This window comes from Thamnophis sirtalis, unplaced genomic scaffold (assembly GCF_051295495.1).
Source record: "Thamnophis sirtalis isolate CommonGarterSnake01/CBP01778 unplaced genomic scaffold, rThaSir2_p1.2 scaffold_11, whole genome shotgun sequence".
NCBI classification, from domain to species: domain Eukaryota; kingdom Metazoa; phylum Chordata; class Lepidosauria; order Squamata; family Natricidae; genus Thamnophis; species Thamnophis sirtalis.
This window is the reverse complement of record NW_028261391.1, coordinates 23637554-23657800: the sequence shown is the minus strand read 5'-3', so window position 1 is coordinate 23657800 and position 20247 is coordinate 23637554. Positions and strand designations below refer to the sequence as shown.

Sequence of the window (20247 nt, the reverse complement as noted above, 5' to 3'; positions counted from 1 at the left end):
ACAAGCGTAGGGTCATGGTGTCATGGTTTGAGTTTAATGCAGAAATGAACAGCATTTAGTTTCTTTAAGAAATTCAAGTGTTTGCAAATTGTGATATAGAAGGATTCTAAGGCATGAAATTGCTATGGGGAAGGACAAAAATATCAGTTGTGCAACTGGAAACAGAAATTACTGAACTATCTAAATAAGGGTCTAAAACCATTAAGCCAAAGCCTACTTTCCTTAGAAAAGTAGGAGTCTATCATTTCCAAGCTGCAGGCCCATTCATAGGAATTTATCCTTCCCTCTTCTTCAGGCCAGCCTTTACACTTGAAACTACATAAACACATTGCTGCAGTTTTCTTACTAGCATTTTTGAAAAGAGGTTGCCATTACTTTTTTTCCTAGGGCTGAGAGAAAGTGGCTGGCCCAAAGTTTTCTTGGTTTCTAGCCAAGAAATACTATTACCAAACAGAACAGCTGGTTGGGGTGCCTGCCTCTTCATTTGCTTTATTGTTTGAGTGACAATTGGATTCACTGACTCATTTATTCGCCACCCATTTGAATGACTCGGAACTTACACAGCATGTGTTTGTAAACTAAGAATCATCCTCTGTAATTTGTAATAAAAACAAAAAATAATAAAGGGAAGTGTCTTTATCCAATTGCTTTCTCAGGGTGGCTGGAACCAGTCTTGTAGCTGCATCGTTAGAGCAGCTTGGTGTACAATCATTTACGCAAAATCTTGTCCCATGCCAATAAAAGCCTTCATCTGTTGCAAATCCAACTAGGTTAGAAATGCAAAAGTATAAACGTGTCCAGTAACTGTGGACATCCTGGATTCTTTCCCATGAGTTTTCTTAGCGTGCTCTTCATTGCCTGTGAACTGTGTTGGACCATTGAGGGGAATATCAGGAATTGTGTTTCTGAAATGAAGTGAAAGTGGGTCCAGGTCTAAAATCAATAGGGTTGTCTTTAAAGTGGCATGTATATATAAACACACACACACACACACACATATATAAACTATGCAAATGTATGTGTACACACAAACACACATAGTTTTGCAATTTATGTAGGTAATACAGCAGTTGAGTAAATCATACTATACGTAACTGTGTAATTTCCCCCCTTTGTAACATTAAACAGATGCCACTTGCTGGCAGTTCCAGAGTAACTTTTGAGAGCCATACCCAAGGCTTTCAGAAGCAACCTGCAGCCTGGGGTCTCCGACTATTTCCACTGTAGAAGGATATATTCAGAGGGAGCAAAATAATTCTTTGCCAGTAGGGATACTGAAAGGAATGCATTGTGGACATTAGTGCTGTGCCCTATTGACTTATCTCAAAGTACTGTTGATAGATAAATAACTCTAAAAGTTATTTCAGGGTGCTTATCTTTGGGGAGGAGGGGAAATCTACCGTAAATACTGTTGGTTTGAATGGCCAGGAAGTCTATCAATCACAGGTTGAAATACTTGGGAACACAATTCCTTGTAAAATCTACACTTTGAGAAGGTACGTTTTCAGATTCTAACATCATTAGAGGCACAGGGTATGAGCCAACACTGTAATGGAGTGGCTCAAACACCCACTACATTCTCAGTTTGTATTAACATAGAGCTGGTGTCCAAATCATGAGAATAAATATGACTTGCTGTGGAATCAAACACAGGATCCACAGCAAATAATCAAGGCTTGCAGCAATGTCTGTTAAACAGCATGTGCTAATCGGACTCCCTCCAAAGAATATTGAGAGACCCCAACCCAACAAAGGGATGGAACCATATTTATATATCTTAGAAAGATGGAGAGACTAATGCATAGGTATATAGGATGTAAGCATATACATTCATAGGTAAAGGATCTCAAGTTAATTATAAGCAATAGAGCTTAGGTTACATCCTGGGCCTGTTTTCCTTCCTAAACCAAAAGGGAGAACCAAAACAATAAAACTCTAAAACAGGGAGGAAGCATCTCCCATAAATCAAGGGGAGGGGCCAGTTTGGGAATGCCAGATGCAAAAAAAGAAAAACAAGTCCCATTGCAAATCTGTGAGATGGTTCTGATAATGCACTTTGGGTTTATATGTCTATACATGCACTTGGTTTCACTAATTAATTACACTAATCTAAGAACTGATTTTTCCCACATTACACAAGCTCTCAGAAGACATGAAATTTAGCACAGAGGGATAAAGTTGCAGACAACAGCCTTTTCTCTAATGTTGGGTCCTTGGTGCTCTCTGAACTTAATGGTTTTCTTGCAGACGTTTTATTACCAAACTAGGTAAGATCATCAGTAACCAGGATGCAATGATGTTACCTAGTTTGGAAATGAAATATCTGCAAAAAACCCACCAAGCTCAGAGACCACCAAGAGACCCACCCTGAATTACAAATATCTCTTTTATCAGTTTTTTTCTTCTGATGTCTCCATGCATGTTTATCTGCCTTTGTAATTCTGTGAATTCCTATAAATTTGACTTACATTCACTTGAATATGTATAGCTCTCTGACTGCAGACTCAGTTTAGCTGATCACTTGGCTAATCTACTGACACTTAAGCAAAGGACACAGGGATGTAGGGATATACTGCCTGGAGCGCCAAATTCACATGTTCCCAAAGCCTAGTTTCTAGGGCTCATCCTAAACATATTTTTAATGTGAACTAAAAGAAAAAATAAATAAATGTAGAGTTATGATATTGCCTATATTCCTTCTTTTTAATGCTAAATAAATGAAATCAAATTGAATTTTTGCTGTAGTCCTGCCTCCTTCTTGGGGGCAATTCTGTCTGTTTTGGAGATCACAGGTAGTTCTGATCCTATTACTTTGTGTGACTAATTGGGAGTTTTGGATCCATCCTGAATTGGATACCGGGACCAGAGGTTCATTCTTTCAAGCTTTTGGGTTCATGCTGGAGCCCATCCTCAGGGAACCTCTCAATCTCCAGGATGCGTGCAGGAATTTTGTCTCCAAAGGGCATTATTTTACATTTGCTCTTGTCAAATAACACCTACCATTTTGATGCCCACTCCTCTTAACGTTTTATTTTATTTATTTTATTAGTTTGTCAAACATGAACAAGATAGCAGGTATAAGTATGAACACAGACATGGAGAAAGGAAATGAATACAAATAAATCAGGACAGTAGGACAGGGATGGACACATTGGTGCGCTTATGCACACCCCCTTTACAGACCTCTTAGGAATGGGGTGAGGTACACGGTGGACAGTTTAAGGTTAAAGTTATGGGGATTTGAGGATATAACAGAGTCAGGTAGTGCATTCTAGGCATTGACCACTCTGTTGCTGAGGTCGTATTTTCTACAATCAAGTTTGAAGCGGTTTGTTTTAAGTTTGAATGGATCGTTTGCCCCTGCATTATTGTGGTTGAAGCTGAAGTAGTCGTTGACAGGTAGGACACTGTAGCAGACAATTTTGTGTACTATGCTTAGGTCCGAACCACAGGCAGACCTAAGATAACATGCCAAAATCCCTTCAGATATCTTTGCAGTCTCGTATTGTTTTTACCGCTCGTGACAATATAGCATCACCAGCAAAGTTGGCTATTCTTCCTGTCGTACCTGATTCCAGATAATTTTTAAAAGTTAAAAACCACTGATCCTAGGATAAAATCATGCAGGACATCAGTAGTTCTATCCTTCCATCGTGAGATAGTGTACGCTTCGCAATGTGATAGAAATAGGTTTTCTATTCCTAAGCAGTCGCTTATCCAAAAGAGGATCTGCCCTTTTGTTCCACAGTTGTTAAACTTATTAAGAAGCCTTTGATGATGGATTTTATCAAAACCTTTTTGAAAATCTAAGTGGATGATGTCTGCTGGCTTGCCTTTATCCATGTCTTTATTAACATCCTCAAAACTACTACAGTAGTTAGTTAAATAGACAGCACCTCCCCTTACTGAAACCATGTTTGATATCCTTTAATAAGGCTGTGTCTCCCTAAGTTTGGTAATTTTATCTTTAACAGCAGTTTCTGCTATCTTCCCCAGAAAAGATGTTAAGATGACAGGTCTGTAATTTCCTGCATCTCCGTGTGAGCCCTTCTTTAAAAATGGGAGTTATGTTGGCCACCTTCCAGTCCTCAACCACAGAGTGTAGACAGGTTGCATATTTTAGTTAGGAGGTCCACAATCTCGGCTGTAAGCACCTTAATAACATCCATCCTTGGATGCATGCCATCAAGGTCTGGTGATTCGTTGATGTCAATAAAATCTAGCAGTTTTCATGCCACAATTATCTAATAAGAATGCGGTACCTACAGATCCTGCTTTGAGCAAATGGTTTAGTTTGTTAAAGTAGCAAAAAAGCAGAGGATCACACTAAGTATGTAAAGCAAGGAATAGTTAAGTGCAAAGTGTACCCTAGCAACCATGGTGGAGAACCAATTATATGCATGCCTCATTTAATGTTAGTTAAAAGCAATTCTCCAGTTGGGAAGATGTTCTGCACCGTTCTGCATGAATGCTTCCTGTTCACCTTTTTATGGGACTAAAATAGCAGTTCACTTAATTCCGTTTTGTTTCTGACATGGATAACTTCCCTTGCAATATTTATTTCAATGTGTTTCTTTCAGTAAGCCTGCAATTATTGACGAAATATACCTTTTTTCATGGCCTAGAGGTTAAAGATGCTGAGCTTGTCAGCTGGAAAGCTGGCAGCTCTGGTTCAGGACCCAAGTGCCATGCGACAGGGTGAACTCTGTTATTCGCCCCACCTCCTGCCCATCTAGTGATTCGAAATCATGCAAATGCAAATAGATAAATAGGTACCATTTCAGTGGGAAGGTAACAGCATTCCATGCATCTTGGCATATAGTGATGTTGGTCACATGACAACAGAAGTATCTTTGGATAATGCTGGCTCCCTAGGCTAAGAAATGGAGATGAGTACCGCCCCCTAAAGTCAGATATGACTGGACAAGGAAAACCTTTATCTTTTTAATTTTTCAACCCTTGCATCACAAGCAGGCGTTAGAAATATCCCTTAAGGTGAGAAAGAAAACTTAACGTCATTGACAATCAAATACCGAACACCATACTCTAGAAACTCATGAAAGAACAGAGGACAGAGGTTTATTGTAGTATGAGCCACACATATTATATTCCATGTGTCCATTAGCCTATTGCAAAACTTTAGGCGTTACCTTTCCTTCATGTTCCCTATTTTTAAAAAAAGGTGTTGACAAGTTTATTATTCCTCCCTGTGTTGTGACTACTATAAACAACACAGGATGAACAGTACACTTGAGACCTGAATAAATATGTCAGGTATGTCCCACATTTGAAAATACTTGGGAGGAAATATTTTCAGTATCTCCAGATTTAAATGTCCCAAAGGTGCTTTTTCAAAAGGCAACTGGACTTGTTTTCTTTGTTGTTTGTTGAAGCTTCTTGGATGTGAAGTGAAATGTCTTCAAGGAAAAACAAAGAAAGTTCAGTTGCCTTTTGAAAAAGCACCTTTGGAACAATCATGACCTGGATGACTGAGAATCTCCATAAACCTCCAGGCTTAAATGTATAATTATTTTTTTTTAATCACTGGATAAAATCTTTGCATGGAAATTACCAATCAAATTATAAAAGGGGAAGTAAAGCTATCTTCAAGTTGTCCAAGACCCTCCTCAAATTGTCAGAGATATAACAAGGGGCTTTTATATAATTAGGAGGAAATGATGTAATTACAGTGATTAAAGAAGACCAGTTTCCAAACCGTATTCTTAATAAAACTGAAAGGGCTGCTTCCAAAATAATCAGCTTCATATTAAGATTCCTTTTACACACACACACACACACACACACACACATCAGAGGCATGTCTCCAGATGATCAATCTACCTTCATTAAGAGCTTTCTTTCCTTCCCTCGATTAAGTATTTTTTCGGAGTATAAGACACACCTTTTCCCCTCAAAAAAGAGAGTGAAAATCTGGGTGCATCTTATACACTGAATACAGCATTTTTGGCCTCCCAAAACTCTGCCCCTTCACCAAAATGGCCGTGCATAGCCTTTAGGGGGCTTATAGAGTGCTGCTTGGGAGGGCAGAAATGAGCGGAAAACGGGCCGTTTTGGGAAGGTCTGCAGAGTGCAAAAACTTTTTTTTTTAAATTTGCCTCTTCAAAATCTTGGTGCGTCTTATACTCCGAAAAATCTGGTATCTATCTAGTTTTATTTCATTAATTCATGGTGTTTACCATCTAGTCCTCTTATATTCAAATTATCATGTTTCTTATGTCATCACAAGCCCATCTCTGTGGCTGGAGACTTCAGTAGAAATAGGACTATCTCAATCCCATAGATATTGATCCATTAATAGCTTCTGGAGAGTCCCAGGATCCAGCAGCAATATGAGAAACCAAAATCATAAAAGAACCAAGTGGAACATGAAGCCAGTATGAGCCACATGACTCCTTCCTTGACCAGCCTAGTGAGTCAGTTCAAGGAAGAAAAGAGCCAGCTGCTCTAAGAAAGCCACATGGAGCCTTGTGACTAGGCTGACCTAATCAGACCTGCTGCAGCTGAATGAGAAGAAAAACAAAAACAGATACATTAAGCACCTAACCCTAAAGGTAAAATATGTACTTCATGTGTGTCATTTTGCACATGCATGATGCAATATAAAACTAAATGTAGACCCATGGGTATGAAAAATATATATGCATAATCACCCCTTTCCTTTTCTCTTCCCCTTCCCCTCTCTCTTTTCTTATTTCTCTCTCCCTAAGACAAATTGGAAGCATAATAGTCATCTAGTAGAAATTATGCCCTTTGGCATAATTGCCTTTTGGCATTAAAAAATAAGATTCTGCCTTTTGGCATGAAAACGAAGCAATAGCTATAAAAGCATTCACATCCTATTTATACACACCTACGAAACATACTGTGTATGAAAAGGAAATTTTACAGTATAGAGTGGACTTTTGCCCACTTGCTGTTTTTCCTGAGAAATGCTATTGACAAAAAACAAATTAGAATTCCTAAGAAAATGAGCTGCTTGTTTTTCACTTTCGAAAACACAGCTGTTAATACACATTGGATGTGTAGAATGGGATGAGGGTGGGGATTATGACAGATATTTTGTGCAGTGTGTCTATTTTGTGCTGGTAAGAACAATATCTTCAAAAGCTCAACAATATTCATCTTAATTCCAGAGTTTTGCTAAAGGAAAATTTATACACACGCAAACTTGTAATTTAAAGAAAATAATCCAAGCAGTTTTGCAACCTTACAGCATAATTACAGATAAAATTGGGATCTGCTGATAAGATCTTATTTAGAAACTGACTACAGAATAGTCATTTGCAAGGGAAATTGACAAGCATAAATGAGAATTCAAAAGAGAAGTTACTGGAATATACACAGCAACTGTGTGTAAAGTCTTTGGCTTTAAAGAGAGAAAGAATTGGCAATCAAAACACTCTCTCTTTTTAGGTGCATATAATGTATATAACATACATTAAAAGGTACAGGGCTTTGATTGTGCAATTCCCCATCTCCTTTCAAAGTCAGTGACTGCTGCTGTGGATGCCTCTGCTGGGGCAGAAGTATATTTATGAACATGCAGAAACAATTTTATACTATTTTATTGTGATGCACATAATGATAGTTAATTGACTGAAAGCAACTGGAGCCTACTTCTTTAGTATCCCATTTTTTTAAAAAAAAATGCATTATATTTATAAATGCATTATATTTGTAACCTATTTCTCTCACACTTAAAACACTATGGCTGAGTTTGTACAATGTGCTTAATGAAATCATTGTTGTGCTTGGTCATGCTGCCTCTAGGTGGTTCACACACCAAAACAATATAAAAACAGACATACAAACACCAGAACTCAATTTAAAGAGGAGCAAAGTGCCAAATCCAGCAAACCCTCGCCCCACCCCCCAAACTTCCTATTAACATCTGACATCCAACAAAGGGGACAACAAGCATTCCAGCGCAAATCCTAGGACAACAGTCAGATCTTTTGCACTTCTTTGGATTCAGGAGGAATCTCATTCGAGAGGGCAAACACCACATGGAGAAGATGCACTTCCCGAGCCCTGATAAGTGATGTTGTTTACTCAAAGGAAATTGGACCTTGCCTACCCTATCAGCTTGAATTGGCTGGGCAGACACCATGGGAGGTAGTGGCCCTTCAAATAAGTTGACCCCATGCTGTGTAAGGCCTTAGACCGTAGGTCATAACCAGCATCTTGAATCACACCTGGATACAAACTGGCAGGAGTGGGCTGCTGGGGGTTCGGGAGAACCTCTAGCTAAGGTTCTGTGCAGTTCTCAGAACCCCCAAATCCCACTCCTGGCTGGCCCTGCCTACCCCTCCTCTCCCTTCCCAGGAGTCCCCGCGCAGCCTCTTTTGGATGCAGGTAAGTGCAGGGTGCGTCCGGAGGCTCGGGGAGTGCGAAAAATGGCCCTACTTGAAGTTCGGGAACGCTGGAAATGTGTCCGTTTCCAGCCTCCAGAGGGCCTACGGAACCTGGGGAAGGGAAAAATGATCCCCTCCCCACCATGGTACAGGAGGCTGACTAGGCCACGCCCACCATGGCCATGCCCACCCAGCAACCGGGCAGAGTACCCCTTACAAAAAATTTTGAAGCCTACTCCTGCAAACTGGCAACCAGTGAAGCTTGCAAAGCATAGGTATCACATGGACAAAGAGAGGCTTGGTGATAACTGTCCACACCACTGCATTCTGGACCAGCTGAAATTTCCATGTAGTCTTCAAGGGCAGACACATGCATTTAAAGGCATAGTAAGCCCCCTTAGTTTTTAATCTTCATTTATTCAGGGTGGGGAGTATATGCATTGATGTGTGCTTTATGTTCATATAGTAAATAAAACAGATACTGACCTCTGGCCACTGATGTGTGCTTACCGGAGATCTATTCTGTTTGAAAGGAATGCCTTAACAGAGAGGCCTGAAACAATAATGGAGCTCCAGTGTAAATCCTTGTAAAATCTTTGGAAGCAATTCACAAGAGGGGGCAAAGAGGAGAGAAGCTGAAATTTATGTCAAATAATTAATAATTACAATATACCAGAGTTAACTAACAAAGGCAAATGAAGGCTGAAATAGGGGATACCCAAAGCTCAATTGCTCTCAAGACCAAATAGCTCAGCAAATTTGAAATTATAAAGCTTTTGCCAGGCTGAACATCAAGGACAAGCAAAAATGTTTAAGTAAGCTGCTGCAGTCAGACTTCATCAGCACGACTCCTGTAATGGCTACAAATTAGTCTCTGAGCTGTACTCAGGCATGGGATTGCTTTCTTTTATTAATCTCTTAAAGAAAAGAGGAACTGAGGTAAGCGTGACGTTCATTTATATTATTTGTAAGGCATCAAGTGGCAGTATTTTAAAATATTTATCTCAAGCTACTGATTTAATTCTCAGCATCATGGTTTAGCCTCTGCTGTATTGCTTGTAATATTCATTAAAATTACGGTTACAAATTGCTTACTAATTGTGTCTATATTTTTCCAATTTCAGACAAAAGCTTGCTAAATAAAACAAAATATCTTGGCTGAAAGGACTGATATATTTTCCATTGTCTAAATGTCCACTGTTAAAAGATTTGAAGTGTAACAACGTTGTTAGCTGAATGTTTTCTTCAGAGGTAGTTGATTCTGAAAGTGTAACTCAATGCCTAATATTAATAATAATCTACATTCCAGACAACAGGAGGGTAGATTAACTGTGAGATAGAGGATCACATTCTTTTAACATTTGATATTTATAATTTTGTTTGTTCAGCGACCTAGTGATCAGGACAAAGGTTGATTTGGGTGGGATTATTGTTCAGATAAAAGGAGAATGGCAAGTGTTTTAACCAGGCAGGAAGAACTGGCCTGTTGGGTGGTTGATGATAAGGACATATGGGAGGATATAGAGATTGGCAGAAATTGAGGTGAATAGAATAGCACAATGAACAATGTGAGATGACTGGTGATCACAGACAGACTCCAGACTCATCTGGCAGAGGAGGAAGCTGGATGGGATGTGTCCTAGGGGATCATAAGCAGATTCTGCAGAACTGCAACTGTGCTGGAATGGGAGAGGAGGCGGCTGGTGTGTCAAGACTATTGCAGCTAGAGCTTTCATAGATGGATGAATCTGTTGTAATGGTATGTGGGAATGATCCTGGGGAACTTTAGGAAGAGCTACAGACAGGACAACTGGCATATAAAAGATGCCTCAACCCACAGAAGAGAAGGAGGGTGTGGAAAACATTTCAGAAGGGACCCTCCCTAGTTTTTCAGAGTAAAAAGAAGGGAGGGGAGAAATACCTTCAGTCTTGCAAGTTTCTGTTAATGTAACCTTACAATAAAGAACAGAGCTAGTACTCCTGGTTGTGCTTCTTTTTAGGGTCTACCTAATAGGACAGCTATGGCGAACTATTTTTGGCTCCTGTGCCATAAGGGGGAGGAACATAGGGGATACTTGCATGAGCGTGTCGCACCCATGATGCAATGCGTGAAACCCCCCAGTGCGCATGCGCGTATGAGAGGCATGACCCCGCCCCCAGGCTCAAGAGACTTTATAGGAGCCTGAGGAGGATGAAAACAGTCTCCCCCGCCCCTCCAGAAGCCCTCCGGAAGCTTCAGGGACCTTCAGGCGGCTTTCCTGAAGCCTCCAAAGGGCAAAAAACGACCCTATGAGCAAACCGGAAGTCACTTCTAGTTTGCTCAGAGGGTCGGTTTAAGCCCTCCGGAGGCTTCAGGGACCTTCAGGAGGCTTCCCTGAAGCCTCTGAAGGACTAAAAAGGATCTACGAGCAAACCAAAAGTGACTTCAGAAGGAAAGCCTCCTGAAGGTCCCTGAAGCCTCCAGAGGGCTTAAAGTTAAACTGACCTTATGAGCAAACTGGAATTCCTTTCCAGAACTTCCTGTTTGACCATAGGGCCGGTGTTTTGCTCCTGAAGCCTCCGGGGGGCTCTTTTCACCCTCCCCAGGCTCCTATAGCAATAACAATAGCAATAGCAGTTACACTTATATACCACTTCATAGGGCTTTCAGCCCTCTCTAAGCGGTTTACAGAGTCAGCATATTGCCCCCACAATCTGGGTCCTCATTTTACCCATCTCGGAAGGATGGAAGGCTGAGTCAACCCTGAGCCGGTGAGATTTGAACCGCCGAACTGCAGAACTAGCAGTCAGCTGAAGTGGCTGCAGTACTGCACCCTAACCACTGCGCCACCTTGGCTCTATAAAGCCTCTGGAGAGTGGGGAGGGCGAAAAATGGCTTTAAAAAAAGGCTGAACTCAGCTGGCCAGCATGCACATGTGCATTTGCCAGCTGACAGGGCAACGCCTCACGTGCTCTGACAAATGGCTCCGCATGCCACCCGGTCATAGGACTACCATCAATTCTGCAAGATTCATTTGGTTTCTGGAGGTGCTTGAAGAGTTTCCCAAAAATCTGAAGGCCATTTCTGTTCAGACTTTTTTTGAGTCTCTCCTATGCACCAATGGATGAGGAAGATGTGTTGGATATGTTCACCACCTTGGGTTACTTGTAAAAATAATAAAGCCAGGATATAAATATATAAATAAAAAATTACAGGGTTCTGGCAAAGATTACAGCTAGCAAACCAATTCAGAAGAGAAAAAAATTGCATTGTTTCACACTTTCAGCTTCATGCCCTAGATTGTCCTCTTCATTAGACAACAAAGACAAGGAGAAAGATATAAAAACAACAACGTGCATATATGGCACTTACAATATGAACATGTCCGGCTCGGAATCTGAAGAGTAAGAAAATAGGGATTCTTAAGTCAGTGTAATAGTATGGTAGTGGATCTTATACTAGAAGAAAATGGGAATAAGATGCAGAGGTAATATATGAAATGAAGGACCTTCGTCACTTAATTCAAGCTATCATAAAAGTGGTTCCTTTTGTAAAAGACAGGATGACATGACTAATTCTAGTATTCCAAACATTACATCCACATCGACTGTTATCTCAGTGACTGGTATTCAGAAAAATCTGCTTTCTAGCACAAATTCTCCTACATCACAGGTTCAGCAGCATTAGCCATACAAAGCAGTACCTCAAATTGTTTACAGGCTGAGGAATACGTTTCTACATCACTGATTGCTCCTGTTACACCATTAGTTGTAAGTACTGTAAGTACAACTGCCTGGTCTACAACCACCAGCAGTACTATGTCACCTTCAGAAGTCAGGGAGAGGCACAGGTCATACCTCATTCCTGTTCAGGAAGAAGAATCGGAAGCCCAAAGAAAAGCTAGATCAAGATAAACGAGGCAATCCAGAACATCTACACAGGGTGTAACATTAACCCATGTCCAGGAAGCTGGGGAAAAAAAATGATAGAAGTTGGGCTACATGAATTAGAGAACAAGAGAATGAAGGATAGGAAGGAAAAGAAAAACAAGACGAAGGAAACCAAATAGAAAAAAAATATAGTACAAAAACAGGATGTAATTACATACAGACAGCTTCTTACCTTAGAAAGAGGTGTATTACAATTAAAACCCTCGAATGTACTAAAAAAGGGAAAAGGCAATTCAAACGTGGTTTCAGTATGGGCAGTTACAGGCCAGATGGGAAAAAGATCAAAAAATCGGTTTTATGCAAGACGAGGACAATTTACTAAAACAAATTAGAGATCAAAGTCCAATGCATATAAAGAGACTATATAATGCATTAATAGAAATGGATTCAGAAACAGAATTAGTTAAAGATTGTATGATAAAGTGGGCACAAAATTTTGAAGAACCAATAATGTTGGATACATGGGAAAAGATTTAGGTAAGAAATGTAAAATTTACACAAGCCCAAAATTTGAGAGAAAACTTTTATGAGATGTTTTTTAGATGGCATTTAGATCCTAAAAAATTGGTCTCTATGTATTCGAATTTACAACCTAAATGCTGGAGATGTGACTGTGCTGATGCTACATACTATCATGCATGGTGGACTTGTAAAAAAGTTAAAGCATTTTGGATAAAAATATGGTGGATTATGCAAAATATTCTTTAAAAAAGGATAAAGTTTACCCCTCAGTTATTTTTGTTAGGTATAATTACTGATAGTACACTTATAGAGACTAACCTGATTTTGCATTTAATAACCGCAGCAAGACTGCTGGTGGCGCAATATTGGAAGAAGGGAGATTTGCCTACTATTCAAGAATGGACATTAAAAGTAACAAACCTAACAGAGATCGCTAAAATATCAGCATATCTCAAGGACCATTCCAATGAGAGATATAAATTGGAGTGGAGAAGATGGATTGACTATACCCAAAATAAATATGGGACTAAGAAATTCCAGATAGTTTATGACTGAAGAAAAATCTGTTTAGAGCTAGCCTAGCAAAGAGGAGTTAAAGCTCAAATGAAAGATGATATCAACTTTTTAAAAAAAGTTTATTTTAGAATATCTTTGTTAAAGATTTATACCCTGTATTGGTTATGGGAAGTCGGGGGGGGGGGAGGGAGGTGGGGGGGGGAGTAAGGGGAGGAAAATAAACATTTGTAAAAGTTTTTTTTCCAAAATTTCCTATAAATAAAAAAGGAAAAAAAGAACCAGAAACTATCGATGATTATAAAGTTATGTGTGAACCTTAGAAAAGCCGTATCATAGTTGTAGAACTACATCTTGAACTGCTTCATCAATTTCTTAGTAGCCGTATCTTTTAATTTTTCAAGCCAAATGAAGCCACATCTTTCAAGCCAAACAGCACTTCTGAGTGAGCAAACTTCTGCTTACTCAAGAAGTGCAGCAAAAGAAAATAAGAGAAAAAAACAGACTAGAAAGAAGAAGGGAAAAGATAAACTATAAACAAAATCAATAAGAGAAAGAGAAAAACAAAGACCAACTGGAATTTGTTTTGGGACTTAGGCTAATGATGAAAACAAGAACATGTGTCTAATTCCAGAAGAGGAAACTAATAAAAAAGAAGCAGAGAGTGACAGTCATTCAAGATATGACACAAGGTCATCTGGAGATTGTTATGACTCAGTACTATGATGACCCCGTTACTTGGAAAATCACAAATTATATGCCAGTAAACTAGAAAAAGAAGATGCAACTTATTTTTAGAAACTTTATGAAAGATTATAGCTCAAAGTGAAAAATCTGAAAGCTCAATTGCATGATACAAATTAATGGCCCTTGATCTATACAACTGGCGAAGGCAACCCAGAGACAGAAAAAATGTGTTGATCAATCTCTGCAAGAAATGGAAAAAGGGGAGTGAATAGCTCCGAAAAGGCAAATATATGAAATGGAAGAATTCAAGATGCTATCAGACCTGAAGGCAGATAACCAGGGGCTAAAGGATGAATATTGGGCTTTGATCAGGGCAATCAGCAAACTTTCCAAATAAAATTGTTTCTTCTTATCTGCAAATCAGGGGATTGCACATAATTAGTAACTCTAGTGGACCACAGAATAGAAGTCACTGGATTCCTGGGAAGATTTCTTAGAGACTGTTTTTTTTCAGATATTCTGTCAAAAGCCCTTTTACCTGTGCGATTATACGTTTTAAACCAAAATCCTATTTTTATATGTTAAAAGCAGCTGCTGAGAAAACAACATGACCGAGAAATCTTGTTTACAAGGTCTGATAAACCTCAAATATTGAATCAGTAAGCCATAAACACATTTTTTAAAAAAAGCTTTCCGTTATCCTTATTTTGTTGCCTTGACGGTGTTTTTTTTCGGGGGGGGGGGGATTTTATTTCTATATGCCACTTGGAATCACTATGAATTCAGTAGCCATATAAATTTCCTTAATAAATAAAATAAATGAATAATACTAGATTCATTACAGTCAGATGTCCTAATTTTCAAAAGTGCTCCAAAAGAATATGAAGGCTGAAGATTCAATAGCCACTGAGGGATAAAAGAAAATCAAGTCACATTCTTCACTATATTCCCCGACTACCCACTGACCAATTTAATGGCAAATGTAATCTTAGTGTGATAGTTTTGGTATAAAAACCATGAAATTCAATGTTGCAGATCCATAATATTACTTCATGGCACTACAGGTAATCTTTGATTTACGACCATAAATTTTTGTTTCTAAGTGAGACAGTTATTAAATGAACCACTGCAGGCGTTAAGTGAGTAAGATGGTTGTTAAGTGAATCTAAGTTCACCATTAACTTTGCTTGTCAGAAGATTGGAAAAGGGGATTACATGATCCCAGGACATTGCAACCGTCATAAATATGAATCAGTTGCCAAGCTGATATTTTGATCACATGACCATAAGGAATGTTGAAATGGTCATAAATGTGAAAAATGGTCACTTAAGTCACTTTTTTCAGCACTTTGTAACTTGGAACAGTCACTAAATGAACTCTGGTAAGCTGAGTATTACCTATATCAAAAAGCTTTGCATTTTTTATTTAAATTTTGACAGCAGTTTTAACTGCATTTCCTGTTAACTTAATAGGGATTTGTGTCTTGGAACAAGTTTCTGTATTATTATTGTGCCAAAACCATGCTGGAAAAAAAAGGATTAGTCTATGATTGTTACAGTTCATTGTGTCAGATGGACATATTGATTTAATGGTTTCAGATGAATGGTGTGAAAAGCAGGGAGGATGAGTGAAATTAAAATAGAGGTTAGTCCTGTAACTAAACAAAAGATAGGATTTGATAGTGTAAATGACCTTGTCCAAATCTATAAATTTATTATCTGTCCACTTGTACTTCCTTCTCTGTGAAATTACTCTTTCCCTACTTGTAACCCAATATTTCTCAATAAGCGAAACCAGTCATCTCGCCAAAGTCAACTGCTGTAAAGTGTTTCCAGGCACACGGGCTGTTTCTATGTGAGAATGTTTGTGAGAAGCAGTAATTCACATTCACTTTTGATATACACCCGGTTGCAATTCTTGTTGCATCAAAAGTGAGTACGAATTATGGTATCTCACAAACTTTCTCACACGAGACAGTATTCCTGGAACCACTTTGCAGTTTCCTCTTTCGTCCCCACCCTTTTTGGCTAAGGTTCCTCGCTTTCTTTTTTTAATTTATATTAAATGACGGTTTGATTGAAAAGCCCTCAAAGAGGCAGGGATTTTCAAAGTCACGCGCCAGCGAACCCAGGGCCAGTTTCACCCAAACAACCCAGTCATTCTTGCCCATTTCGGATTCCCTCCCTCCTTTCGGCTCAAAAGCCAGAAACTGACACTGAAGTGGAATTCTTGTTTTACCCGAAATTTATACCTGAGGCTGTTGCCCAGCCGTTGTGTGCGTTTGCGTGTATACACAACAACTGCTCCACTCTTTTGCATCCGAGTTTCCAGCTTCTGGATGCAAAGCACGCTCCGGGTTTATGGGGAAGGTTTCGAAAAACGAGAAGTCCTTTTCTATTAAACAAAAGGGGGGGGGGCTTTAACACACGTGTGCACAAGCGTGCTTTTTTTTTTCACTTTCTTCTTCTTCTCCTGCCCGCTCGGGAACAAAGTGGCTCTTTGCAACCAGGCCAGTTGCCGGCTTTGTGCGTGCGTGTTCCTCGTTCCCTCCGCCCCAAGCCGCAAGAACTGTATGCAAATAAGGAGGCCGCCCGGCCCTTCCTTTCTTCCCGCCCTGCTCGGGTGGGAAAGCCGCAAGCGAGGCGAGGCCTGAGGGAAAGGAGGTCGGCGGGGGGGGGGGGGTCGGCACGGAATGCTTCTCTGTGGACCGGAGTTCCTCTCACACAACCCCAACTCCCCCCCCCCCCTCACACACACAAACACACACACTCAGACAAGAAAGGTGGGAAGGGCTGCGCCTCCTCCTCCTCTTCGCAGGCTGCAAAGCTCCTCCCCGCAGATGGTGCAGCTGTTGGCCGAGGGCTTGTGCAGGAAGCGGTATTTAAAGCAGGCTGCGAGGAACATGTGAGCCGCGCAGTCTTCGGCAGGGCTCGGAGGAGGCGGAGGCGAGAGGAGAGCGAGCGAGGGAGCTGGCTGGGAATTGGTGCGAGCGCCGGCCTCCCTCCACCCTTCCCCACCCCCGCGGCCGGAATGGGAGCTTGGTCACGTACGGGCAGGAACGGCTGCTCCAGCTCGCCTAGCGCCACCGTCCCTAGCAGACTGCGCTGAGCGCACGGACGGTGCCCGAGGGAGATAGGCAAGGAGCGAGCCCGCTGCTCCAGCCCGGAGACTCGACTTTCGTCTTCTTTTTAAGCTGCTGGTGCCGGCCGCCGAGCAGCGGGAAGCGAGGTGCGTCCAAGCCGCGGACTCGAGGGGGGAGGGAAACTTCCTTTCTTTCTCCCCTTCCTCAGCAAAAGGCGTCCTTACTTTTATTTTTATTTTATTTGGGGAGGGACGGGGGGCAGAGCCCCGGGCAGAACGGGGCCCGAGGGATTTACCCGCAGGAGTAAATAGTTCTTTTGCTCTTCTGGAGGTTGGGTTGAGTTGGAAAACCGCCCTCTTCCTTGGCGAACGAGCGCGGCGGATCGACTTCTGAAGACGGGATCGGGTCGTGAAGGGAACAAAAAGGCGTCCGGGTAATTTGGGGGGGGGGGGCGGAGGGTTGGGTTGGGTAGGAGCGCTGGAGAAGAGAAAGAAAGCAGAGCCGAAGGTGGGCGCGGGCGTTTTTCCTTTTCTTTCCTTTTTTCCAGCCTCCTTTGGGGCTTAAAACGCGCGTCCTTCTCGAGCCCTGTGGTCGGTCTTCCCGGGTAGCCGTTTCGGGCTCGGTCCGCAGGCTGGATTCCCAAGCCCCAGAAAGCTCGCTTTGAGTTTGGCCAGGACTTGTTTCGAACTTAGTGTTGCATTGCCCGGGCAGGAAGCAACCGGGGCCAGAGAGAGAGAGAGAGAAAAAAGTTTTAATACGCTTGTCTGAAAGTGGGCTTCCGTCCCACACTCAGAAAAAGCGCTAGGGGTGGGGAAAAAAACCCGTAGAAGTGAATGAGATTTAGCGCCTTCCAGAAACCAGGAGCCTCGGAATCCCCTTCGGTTGCTTTGGCAGGAACGCGACAATGGTATGTTAATTAATGCGGGTCGAATAATCTGGACCTTTCGGCGCAGGGACAAATCTGGATTAGAGAATCCCACAATTAAAAACAATGCTTAGAAAAAGAAGGCACGCCAAACGGTTTGCCCACCGTCGTTTCGACGCTTGGGATCTGTGTTAGGCGAGAGGAACAGCCTCTTCGCTCTTGAATAATTGATCTCCTTGCAATGAGATCCCTCGTAGACAAAATAACGGGGAGGGGACGCCTTTTAATGATGGTGCATAATCCTGGAATTGTAAAACTTCAGGAAGTGTAATGAATGAAGCGCTCTGTGTCAGGAGCTGGTGAACAGGAAAGGGGACTCATCCATCTGAGTAATCCTTGGGTGCTGCATGAACTTGCTAGACACCCGAAGGTTTGCACGGAGAGTAAATTGGTTGGCAACCTCTCCGGAACTATTTGGTCCAGGGGATAGATAACCCTTCATACTGTTTTTCCTTATGGAAATTGCTCTGATATAAGGGAAATGTGTCATGATTTGAATTTTTTTATGACTGCATAAAGCAGGTGTAACCTGTACTAATGATAAGATGGAAAGGTTCATTTTAGGGCATTTATAAAAATCTTGGGTTGGTGAAAATGGGTGATCCAGGAAATAGGTGGGTTGTTTTGTTTGCAGAAGCTAAAACTTTAAAGCATCCATTAGATGAAATTAAAAACCCTGTAAACAAGCTTATAAAGATTTCTAGTCCCCACAAGATACAGGAATAAAATGTCTGTCTGCCTGTCCTGGCAGTAGAATGGGATGGCCAATAAAGTCATTTGTAGGTTACCTGCCACAGTTCTGTGTCTTAAGGGATGCATCTTTTCTGTACTGGCACAAAGAAATCCAGAGCCTTTACTGGTTTGCTGGATTCAGTATTCATATCATACCCAAATCTGCCTTGCATTTTCTCAGGATTTCTTTCCCAGCAAAAGTGGCTCCTCTTTTTCTATCTTACAAGAGGCCTATGAATTTTCTTTGAATTTTAGCAGAGTGTGTTGTTTCCTCTGTGGAGATGATTGATGATGATAATACAGTACAGCTAGCAGTGGTAACCTTTTTTTTTTAATGGTGTAATTCTCTAACCTTTTGAAACCTGCCTGGCTGCCCACATGTCCCCAGTCTGAACATCCCAGCAGGAAGAATTCCTTGGGGATTTAATTGACACTTGTAAAATCTGAGACAAGAGCTGTTGGCTGCTGGAAAGATGACAGGCAAGGCAGCACTCTAGGCCACCTTGTAATTAAGGAAGTGGAAGAATACTCCACCCATGAGAGTTTAACTGAAATTCTGTTCTCCTGTGCAAAGCAAATGTTCATGCAAATTCGCTTTTGTAAAATTGAGAAAGGCCTGGTGGGAAAAATGCAGGAGAATGTTTCTTAACATTTTGCACTCACTCTTGCATCCAGTTTCTTCTTGCTCCTAGCTACAGTCTTTGTACTGCTTATTTAGAAAGCCAGAGAAGCAATTCAAAAGATCTTCTACCCCCACCTCCCTTGTAAGCATTTTAACTCCCTCCCCAGGCTCTTGTTAGAAGAGAACATTTTCAAAGTTTAATTTTTGTGTGTGTGTGTGCAGCTGCTGTTTTGCCTTTTCTTTCTGCGACTGCAGTATTCGGCTTGGCCTCTAGGTGGCAGCATGTTTATTTGCGGTGTCATTTAGCCAGAAACAGCCAAGGTTTGTGGAATGTGATTCAGACAGAATGACTGGCAGTATGTGGGAACACGAAACTGTCCCGGAAGCGTGGAGGGAGGAACAATTGGCAGTTCCGAAGCCACTGAGCACAAGGTCTCTTTCAAAAGAACCTCTTGAAAAGAGTTTCACATTCCCACATGCTGCTAGTCATTAATTCTGAATGTGGCAACTTGCAAGGTCATCCGTAGAAGGAAAATGAATCTTTTCCTGTTGTTGAGATGACCAATTGGTGCAGGGATGCTTATCCTTAATCTTCATTAATCAGTGAAAAATCAGGAGAAGGAAAGAAAACAGTGAACACATCCGGTTCCACCACAAATGCGCGCACAACAAAAGCGTGCCTGACTAAACCGCGGTGTGTAAAGCGCGGTGACAAAACCGTGCGATGAATTAGCGACTAATTAGCCCTAAAGCGCGCCGACAGAAGCGCGCTGTAACATAACCCTAAACCTAACCCTAAACCTAACTGTAAATCTTACCTTAAATGAAAGTGCGCTTCGGTTGGCGCGCTGTTGTCGGCGCGCTTTTGAAATCGCGGTTTTAGCGCCGTGGTGTTGTCGGTGCGCTTATGACGTTTGC

The 20247-nt window shown here is 41.3% G+C and overlaps 1 protein-coding gene and 2 pseudogenes across 1 annotated transcript in view; all 3 read left to right on the top strand.

The window, feature by feature from the left end:
* Positions 1-10396: 10396 nt before the first annotated feature.
* Positions 10397-12858, top strand: LOC148043559 (protein phosphatase 1 regulatory subunit 12A pseudogene; annotated as a pseudogene).
* An 830-nt stretch (positions 12859-13688) lies between these two features.
* LOC148043558 (protein phosphatase 1 regulatory subunit 12A-like) lies at positions 13689-14364 on the top strand (annotated as a pseudogene).
* Positions 14365-16898: 2534 nt separating this feature from the next.
* TIPARP (TCDD inducible poly(ADP-ribose) polymerase) overlaps positions 16899-20247 on the top strand; it is a 37108-nt gene continuing 33759 nt past the window's right edge. Inside the window, exon 1 of the mRNA XM_087725331.1 lies at positions 16899-17196. The gene's annotated coding sequence lies outside the window, so the exon portion shown is untranslated. The remainder of the gene's footprint in view (positions 17197-20247) is intronic.